We start from the raw sequence: 10,087 nt of genomic DNA on the forward strand, positions 1-10,087 counted from the left end.
GGGGACTACACACACAACCAGGAGCAAGAGAATTAAACCATATCTTAGAATCACCCTTTAATGAGAAAGGAAACAACTTAAGAATATAGTAATAACGATTTTTTCCCTCATGAGCAAATAGGGTGGCTGTATCATTCAATTTAGTAAGATGTGCCACAACAGTTTTACATTCATAACCATGGAAAGGATCAAATTCAACCAAAGTAATTAACTTAGGATCAATAGAGTATTCATAATCCTTATCAGTAACACAGATAGGTGAAGTAGCAAACTTAGGATCATATTGCATTCTAGCATTCAAAGATTTTTCTTTCCACTTGCATAATAATTTCTTAAGATCATATCTATCCTTACAAGCAAGAAAATCTCTAGCTACCTTTCCATCCATAACATAGCCTTCATGCATAACATGAATTCTTATCTAGAAGAGCTAGGTCTAACGGGTGTTTCAAAGTTTTCAGTTTCAATAATTTCATCAGTTCCAAAAATAATATCATCTTTAGCATAATCAATAGTTCTAACTCTAGCAAGATGTTCATCAAGTAATTCACCAAGTGGCACAGTTTTATCAAGCAAAGTAGTATCATCATAAGCATCATTCATAGAAGAAGTAGCATCATCAATAACATGCGACATATCAGAATCAACAACAGGTGTAGGCGTCGCAAGCTTACTCAAAACGGAAGGTTAATTAAGTGCAGAGCTAGATGGCGCTCCTTACCTCCCTTGTAGTAGAGGGATGGATCTTGGATTTGTTGTCTTTCAGATTCCTCATAGTGATCAACAGATATAAATCCCAAGTGACTCAGAGAATAGAGCTATGCTCCCCGGCAATGACACCAGAAAAAGGTCTTGATAACCCACAAGTATAGGGGATCGCAACAGTTTTCGAGGGTAGAGTATTCAACCCAAATTTTTGATTCGACACAAAGAGAGCCAAAACATATTCTCAAGTATTAGCAGCTGAGTTGTCAATTCGACCACACCTGAAAGACTTAATATCTGTAGCAAAGTATTTAGTAGCAAAGTAGTATGGAAGTAACAGTAACAATCGCAAAAGTAACAGTAGCAGTTTTGTAGCAATCGTAACAGTAGCAACAGAAAAGTAACTCAGCAAAAATCAATATGTGAAAAGTTTGTAGGAAAGGGATCAATGATGGATAATTATGTCGGATGACATTCATCATGCAACAATTATAACTTAGGGTGACACAGAACTAACTCCAATTCATCTATATAATGTAGGCATGTATTCCAAATATAGTCATATACGTGCTTATGGAAAAGAACTTGCATGACATCTTTTGTCCTACCCTCCCATGGCGGCGGGGTCCTATTGGAAACTAAGGGATATTAAGGCCTCCTTTTAATAGAGAAACAGACCAAAGCATTATCACTTAGTGAATACATGAACTTCTCAAACTACGGTCATCACCGGGAAGTGTCCCGACTATTGTCACTCCGGGGTTGGATCATAACACGTAGTAGGTGACTATAACTTGCAAGATAGGATCAAGAACACAAATATATTCATGAAAACGTAATAGGTTAAGTCCTGAAATCATGGCACTCGGGCCCTAGTGACAAGCATTAAGCATAGCAAAGTCATAGCCACATCAATCTTAGAACACAGTGGATACTAGGGGTCAAACTCTAACAAAACTAACTCGGTTACATGGTAAATCTCATCCAACCCATCACTGTCCAGCAAGCCTACGATGGGATTACTCACGCACGGCAGTGAGCATCATGAAATTGGTGATGGAGGATGGTTGATGATGACGACAGCGTCGATTTCCCCTCTCCGGAGCAAAAAATGGACTCCAACTCTACCCTCTCGAGGAAGAACAGGAGGTGGCGACAGCTTCGTATCGTAAAACGCGATGAGTCCTTCTCTTTGATTTTTTTCTGCCCGAACGTGAATATATGGAGTTGGAGTTGAGGTCGGTGGAGCTTCGTGGGACACACAAGCCAGGGGGCCCGCCCATGGGGGTAGCGCACGCGGGTCCCCTCTGGTTGATTCTTTCGCCAATATTTTTTATTAATTCCAAAAACATTCTTCGTGAAGTTTCAGGTCATTCCGAGAACTTTTATTTCTGCACAAAAATAACACCATGGCAATTCTGCTGAAAACAACGTCAGTCTGGGTTAGTTCCATTCAAATTATGCAAATTAGAGTCCAAAACAAAGGCAAAAAAGTTTGTAAAAGTAGATATGATGGAGATGTATCAATACTTTTGTTGACAAATTAGTTCAACACATGCACTCCTAGTTATCTAACACATGGCAGTTTCTACACAAACAAACACATAGAATTGAACTAGCATGCCATAGTTTTCGGTCACACACCCCACTTGTGGCACACAAGTGTGGAGACAAATTTGGCCACCACAAAAATAGTGGTATGCCAAAATCACATTTTGTTTGGCACACAAGTGTGGATGGCAACCAAACACGCCACTGATTTTCAAAATGTGATTTCACACAGATTTGGCACTGCTTCAACATGTGTATCAAAATTCCTAGACCAAATCCAAATTATCTTACACTTCACATTGTAGCTTCTATTCATTTGGCCTACTCACTTCACATTGTAGTTTCTAACAAAATAACTCCTAATTTTCCCTACCTAGTCAAATTATCTGGCACCTAATCACCTCACATTGGAGTTTCTAACAAATTAACTCCTAATTTTCCCTACCTAGTCAAATTATCTTGCACCTAGTCACTTCACATTGGAGTTTATAACAAACTAAAACAATAGTCACTTCACATTGGAGTCAATGATGTGGAGGGGATGAATTCACCGATGATTTGTACTCGATGTCATGGAAGGGTATGAACCCTAGCAGTCCATCGCCGCTGTCGAGACCCTAGCGATGCAAATCCAACAAAACAAGTCAAATGAAATCAAACCAAATGAAATCGAACCAAATGAAATCAGATGGTTCTAGAGTAGGGAAGAGAGAGAGGGGGGATTTAGCTATTACCTTACGACCGGAACCCGCCGAAATCTGAGGGCGATGACCAAAATTCACCGGTTAGAGAAAGGGGATCCAGAAAGTGAGGGCAGAGAGAGGGGGAGCAGTGGCAAAGATAAAGAGTAAGGGTGGGGCGAGGGGGCTGTTGCCCTCGGCTTTGACCCCCACTGTCTACTAAAACGTTATGGGATTGGCCCAATAAGCACAAAAAGTAAATCAGGCAAATAAAATTATACAAAATAAAAGCAATATAGTAGTCTTAATTTAATAAAATAATATTCTTAACTTAATAAAAGTAATGCAAATAGTAATAGTACTTTAATAAAAGTCAAAAAAATATTCTTAAATTAGTAGAAGCAATTAAAATAAAAGCAATATAATATTCTTAATTTAATAAAAGTAATACTATTAACTTAATAAAAGTAATACAAAATAGTAATAGTACTTTAATAAAAGTCAAAACAACATTGCTAAATTAGTAGAAGGAACTAAAATAAAAGTAATACAATATTCCTAATTTAATAAAAATAATATTCTTAACTTAATAAAAGTAATACAAAATAATAAATAGTACTTTAATGTCAGGACCCCGACTCAATGCCACATCGATCTAGCATGTAACACCTCATATCACTTTGCGGCCTCACGCACGGTATTCCCACGGGTGTCGTCTTACCTTTGCTCGGGACCGTTTGCACCTTTTGGCACACGTATATGATAGTGTCGCTAGCATCCATATGTTAAGGAGACCGGGCTGACATGGCTAGTCGTAAACCCAAAGTGGCATAGACTTACAGGGACAGGCATCCATGACCCAGCATCGAACGTGTCGGTCATCAGCAAGTGAATCCGGGCTGTAGCACTGGGCTAGCAGGACTCCGGTAAACCGGGCTGTAGCGGGCTAACAGGACTCCGGTATCCATCGCGTGACATTTCCCCGAAGGGACAGACACAGGAACGAAGAAGGACACATGCTGGCCAGCCTAAGTGTTCCGGAGCAGTAGCAAGCTACCAAGGCTCAGTGGAGACACTAGGAGACATTTCCCACTAAGAGAGGCTACTAAGAATAAACAACTAGATAGTCAGATCCCACACATACCAAGCATTTCAATCATACACACAATATGCTCGATATATGCAAATACAACAAGGCATCACAACATGACTCTACGACACAAGTACTTTTATTTAAAGGCCCAGAGAGCCATACATATCATACACACAAGTATGGGTCACACGACCCAGCATTCAAGTCATATAGACATACAAGCCAACAGCGGAAGTAACTTGTCTGAGTACAGACAACTAGTAAAATAAAAGAGGCTTGGGAAAGCCTGGCTATACTACGTGGTCCTTCACAAGCTCAGGATCACCACCTGGGCCTCAGTCTACTCATCGATGTCAACGTCTATGAAGAACCCATCAGAAGGGGTTGCAGCGTCTTCTGAAAAATGTAAATTAAAGCAACATGAGTACAAAGGTACTCAGCAAGACTTAGATCAGATCCTACATACATGCACATTATCAAGAAGGGTTGGTGGGGTTATTGCAGCAAGCCAGCTTTGACTCTTGGCTAAGCTATCCTACGAGACACCAACTTGAAATGGTTTTGCACACACGAGTCCACTACACACCACTTCAATACACCACCGAGGATCCACCTCCGTCATCCTACGGAAGAGCCATCCTCGGCACTCACTCTTATCTTGAGATTTTTAGTAGTATCCATTCACTTGTCTATGAACTGTATAGGCAACCAAGTAGTCCTTTACCGCGGACGCGGCTATTCGAATAGATGATGTTAACCCTGCAGGGGTGTACTTCTTCATACATGTTTCCACCACTTAGCGTCTGCACACGACATGTGCTCGGCAGACTTCAAGCGAAAGCCGACGTGGGTGTAGACCACGACCTACCTAAACACCTAAGTCTCTAGTCCAGGTTTATCACCAATTCAGGTTCCATCCGTAGGGAGTCCGACCGGGGTTTCCACATACGGCCCCGAACGATGTGTAAAGGGTTCCGAGACACCTAACGGGTGCCCGGTATACCCGGCCACGTACCTACCGCATCACAGCCCACCCCGCGGGTCAGCGCTGTCCACGGCCTCCAGTAAACTACAAACACCAGAAACTACTTGCAACTCCTGGACAAAGGACTAGGGTGAATAAGAAGTCGAGCGGGGTCATATTTCAGGGCCCAATGTATGGTAGTAGCTGAATCTTAAATCACAAATACAGATCTCAGTGCTTAAGGTCGGCTTCAATGAAACAACCCACTATGTACTCCTACATGGCCTTTCATCGATACCTTTACCAAATCGTGTTCAACACATCACTCTCATTACCGGCATGATCATTTCACTCTAGCCCATCACCCAGATGAACCAGACCTGACACGACTCTAAGCATAGCAGGCATAGCAAGGTAGGAACAACACATACATATGGCTCAATAAACTCCTACACATGCTAGTGGGTTTCATCTAGTTACTGTGGCAATGACAGGTCATGCAGAGGAAATGGGTTCAACTACCGTAGCGCACAGCAGTTTGAAACGCGTTGTCTTAATGCAGTAAAAGAGAGCAGAAGCGAGAACATGGGATTGTATCGATATGATCAAATGGTTGGTTGCTTGCCTGATGGGTCGATGCACTGATATTGTTCTTCATTAGGGTAATCGTGGTACTCCTCAGAGGCAGAACCTGCCGCAAAGAGCACCGATACACAACATCACCAAACAATATGCAACAATATGATGCATGCATGAGACATGGCAAAATGAGTGTATTGGGCTAATGCAACTAAGACCAGATGGGTTTGAACCATTTTGAATCAAAGATTCAAGTTTCAAACTCATAAATGGCCCTTTTAAGTGCTTTATCTTGTTCTGCACTAAACATCAGGTTAGCTTGCTTAAACATGCATGAAACCAGTACAGATGGATAGTTTGGATTTTTCTGATCATTTTTCATATATAAAACATTGCATTTGGAGTTACACATTAATTTCTATGATTTTTTAAAGTTTGTGGTATTTATTGGAATTTCCTGTGTAATAATAATTCCAGTAAATAAATTACTGCGTCAGCATTACGTCAGGATGATGTCAGCGGTCAACGGAACAGTCCAGGTCAACCCTGACTAGTGGGTCCCCGTGTGTCAGTGTAATTAGTTTAACTAAATATTAATTAAAACTAATCCTGATTAGTTAACAGAGCTGGGCCACACCTGTCATTGACCCAGGGGGCCAAACTGGGCCCGCCCGTGGTCAAACAAGGGGTCAGCGGGGTCAACTCACCGGCGTTTAGCCGCCGGCAAGGCCGAACGCGGCGGCGAGAGTGGTTTTGTGCATTCCGGCGACCAAAAGAGCCGTAGAGGGCATCTACGTGTAGCTGGGAGCAAGTTGCAGCTCTTGGTGGTGTTGGTTGAGCTCGGGGTGGCCGAAAACGGCGCCGGCGACGACTTTGGTGGTCGTCAGAGTTCGGGTGATGATGAACCCGAAGCTGCGGGGCACAGCGAGGCTCGTGGTGAGGTGCTACGGGTTCCTGCGAGTGCGGTGAGTGCGTTGGACATGGTGGTGTGGCCAGTGGGTGGCCAGAGTCACGTCGGCGATGAGCTCCGCGGTGGCACGTGTGCAGTCGCTACGGGGCTCGGAAGCGAGAAAGGAAAGGGGAGAGAGGTAGCTGGGCTCACGGCGATCTCGAGGGAGCAGACGGCGCGGTCGGAGACGAGCTGGTGCGGCGGCGATGGTGAAGGGGATCTCCGGCGATGGCGGAGTCGGGCGAGGTCGGTGCAGAGGCCTCGGGGCAAGTGAGCGCTCGGGGCTCGGCTAGCTCGAAGAAGAGGAGGGCGGCGGAGCTCCTGGACACGATGGCACGGCGCAAGGACGACGGAGAGCGCGACTACAGCGACGGTGCGGCTGCGGTGGCGTCGGCCATGGCGTGGGAGAGCGAGGGAGAGAGGCAGGGGGAGAATGGATGTGTCCACGGGGTTCAGGGCACGACGTGGAGCTCATCCAGGCCAGCAGAGAGGCGAGGGGAGGAAGCAGGGCGGCGGACAGCTACGTGGCGCACGCTGGTGCCGCCATTGAGCACCTGCCTGCCTGCCTGGCGAAGGCAAGCAGCTCGCTGGAGCGGCTGCTGGGCTGGGCCGGCTAGGTGGGCTGGCTGGTGGGCTGCCAGGTTAGTTCCCTCTCTCTCTTTTTATTTATCTTTTTTTATTTATTCTGTAGCTTTGTGGACTTTCTAAAAATACCTAGACAACTCCAAAAATCACCAAACTGCTCATGGCCACTAACTGGAATATATCCAGCATGGAACATTTTAGTTTGGGATTATTTGAGCATTTAAAATAATTTATATAATTTAAATGCCCAAACTCAAATACTTATGATTTAATTCAAAAACCGTAGGATGACCTAGAAAATTGAGCACCACTTTTGGCAGAGGTTCTGAACCAAGACAAAAATGATGGACATTTTAGAAGGGCATTTCAGGTTCATTGAAAATATTCTTTAGTAAACCCTAGTTGGTTTCAGAGGGGGCTATCAGTCACGTCCTACTAGACGATGGGCTTTGGGGTTGCTCAAACGTCATATGGAACAAGGTGGTCATAATGACAACTTTCAGGCTCACCCAAAAGTTTGACAAGTGACCGGACAGTTCGAGAGTGGGATTTTCTCCTCTGACGATGGAGAGATATTCTTAGGGGCCTCTCTGTGTGATGGCATCAATCATCATCTATCCAGACATAGGTGGCTATGTCATGGGTATACTGGAACACGTCAACGAGAAAGAAGAATAAAACCGGTAACGGGAGCAACGGTATAGTGAGCATGGTGATGACTCTGGAGGATACCGATGCACACCGGGTTTTGTAAAGTATCTGAAGCAAAGGGAACAACACATGATAACCAAAGGTTCACTTGAGTATCATTTGTGTAATCATAGGGACCGATATGGATGTCCACGATTCTCCTACGGGTCATTGAACGAAGGGGTTTCGTTCATGTCTATGGTTACCGAACCTACGGGGTCACAACCTTAAGGTAATCATGATCTGTTGAGTGTTAGTAGGATGGGACTGATGAGAATATATTTGTCAAATTGTTCCATTAATATCCAGAATAGTTCCGAGAGGTTCCGGAAGCATTTCGGGGTCACTGGAAGGGTTTCGGTGAATATCGGGTAATACGGGTGTCGGTGTCAAAACCGGCGGATCTCGGGTAGGGGGTCCCAAACTGTGCGCCTAAGGCTAATGGTAACAGGAGGCAGGGGACACAATGTTTTACCCAGGTTCGGTCCCTCTCGATGGAGGTAATATCCTACTTCCTGCTTGATTGATCTTGATGATATGAGTATTACAAGAGTTGATCTACCATGAGATTGTAGAGGCTAAACCCTAGAAGCTAGCCTATGATTATGATTGTTGTTGTCCTACAGACTAAACCCTCTGGTTTATATAGACACCGGAGGGGTCTAGGGTTACACAGAGTCGGTTACAGACGAGGAGATCTACATATCTGAATTGCCAAGCTTGCCTTCCACGCAAAGGAGAGTCCCATCCGGACACGAGACGAAGTCTTCAATCTTGTATCTTCATGGTCCAACAGTCCGACCAAAGTATATAGTCCGGCTGTCTCAGGACCCCTTAATCCAGGACTCTCTCAATAGCCCCTGAACCAGGCTTCAATGACGATGAGTCCGGCACAAAGATTGTCTTCGGCATTTCAAGGCGAGTTCCTTCTCCGAATACTCTATAGAAGATTTATAACATGAGAATCGTGTCCGGCTCTACAAAAAAGATTCCACATACCACCGCAGAGAGTACAATATTCCACAAATCTAATCTGCTGACAACTTTTTATGACATCATGCCACAGTCTGGTCATTATTCGAACCGTTTTTCACAACCAGCTATTGCACGTAATGCGAGGCGGTTTCCTTGACATGTCTTGTCGAAGCAGAGATCATGTCCCCTTATCACGGGATTCTCATCAATACGGGTATGGGTAACCCAACCGCGCCATCAATCGTGGTGCTTGGGAAATAAGCGATTTTAACGGGCAAGTGGGGAGGCGCACAGCTTCTACCGCCTTTATAAGGAGATAGGGATTCTCCTCTTTCACCCATGCCTTCTTCCTTCTTCGCTCATCCATTCTCGCACGCTCGAGCTCCTGCGCCCCATCTCTCACCTTCTCCGCATAGCCAAACATGTCCGAAGCGGGAGGCAAGTGGCGGAGGAGGACATTGCGAAGCTTCGGGCGGCCGGATACTTGGCCGCAGATATTGCACACCGGCTCCCAAACGCGGGGCAGATCATTCCGTCTCCGGGACCCCACGAGAGGGTCGCGTTCCTCGCCCACTTCGTCCGTGGACTGGGATTCCCCCTCCACCCATTTGTCCACGGGCTCATGTTCTATTACGGGCTGGATTTTCATGATCTGGCCCCTAATTTCATCCTCAACATCTCGGCGTTTATCGTTGTGTGCGAGGCCTTCCTCTGCATCAGGCCCCATTTTGGCCTATGGCTGAAGATCTTCAACATGAAGCCGAAGATCATGGTCGGGCAGCAGGCGGAGTGCGGAGGTGCCATGGTGGGCAAGATGCCCAGCGTCACCAGGCTTGAAGGCTCCTTTGTGGAGACCGTGAAGGGGTGGCAATAAGGTGGTTCTACATCACCGAGCCGCGTGACGCCAACTGGGTGGCGGCCCACGAATTCCGATCCGGCATCCCCATGCGGCTCACCTCCTGGAAGAAGAAGGGCCTAGCCTGGGGCACGTCCGTGGAGCTGACCAGACTCCAGAACTGCGTCAAAAATATGATAACCAAGAAGATTACGCTTGTCAACATGGTCCAGGTCATGCTATTTCGCCGGATTCTCCCGTGTCAAAGACGGGCATTCAACTTGTGGAAGTTCGACATGGCCCAACACCAGACACTGCAAGAGCTCTTTGACACGACGCACAAAGACGTCTGGAAGGTGTTGTTCAAGGCCAACGAAGTTCCTCCTCCCACCATCGAGGACCACGGACTCAGCGCCAAGCGCCACGCCAACTCGGTAAGCATTCTACATTTCGCAAGGCGTGCCTTTCCTCAGTATATCCG

Source organism: Triticum dicoccoides, chromosome 2B (assembly GCF_002162155.2).
Source record: "Triticum dicoccoides isolate Atlit2015 ecotype Zavitan chromosome 2B, WEW_v2.0, whole genome shotgun sequence".
Lineage (NCBI taxonomy): Eukaryota > Viridiplantae > Streptophyta > Magnoliopsida > Poales > Poaceae > Triticum > Triticum dicoccoides.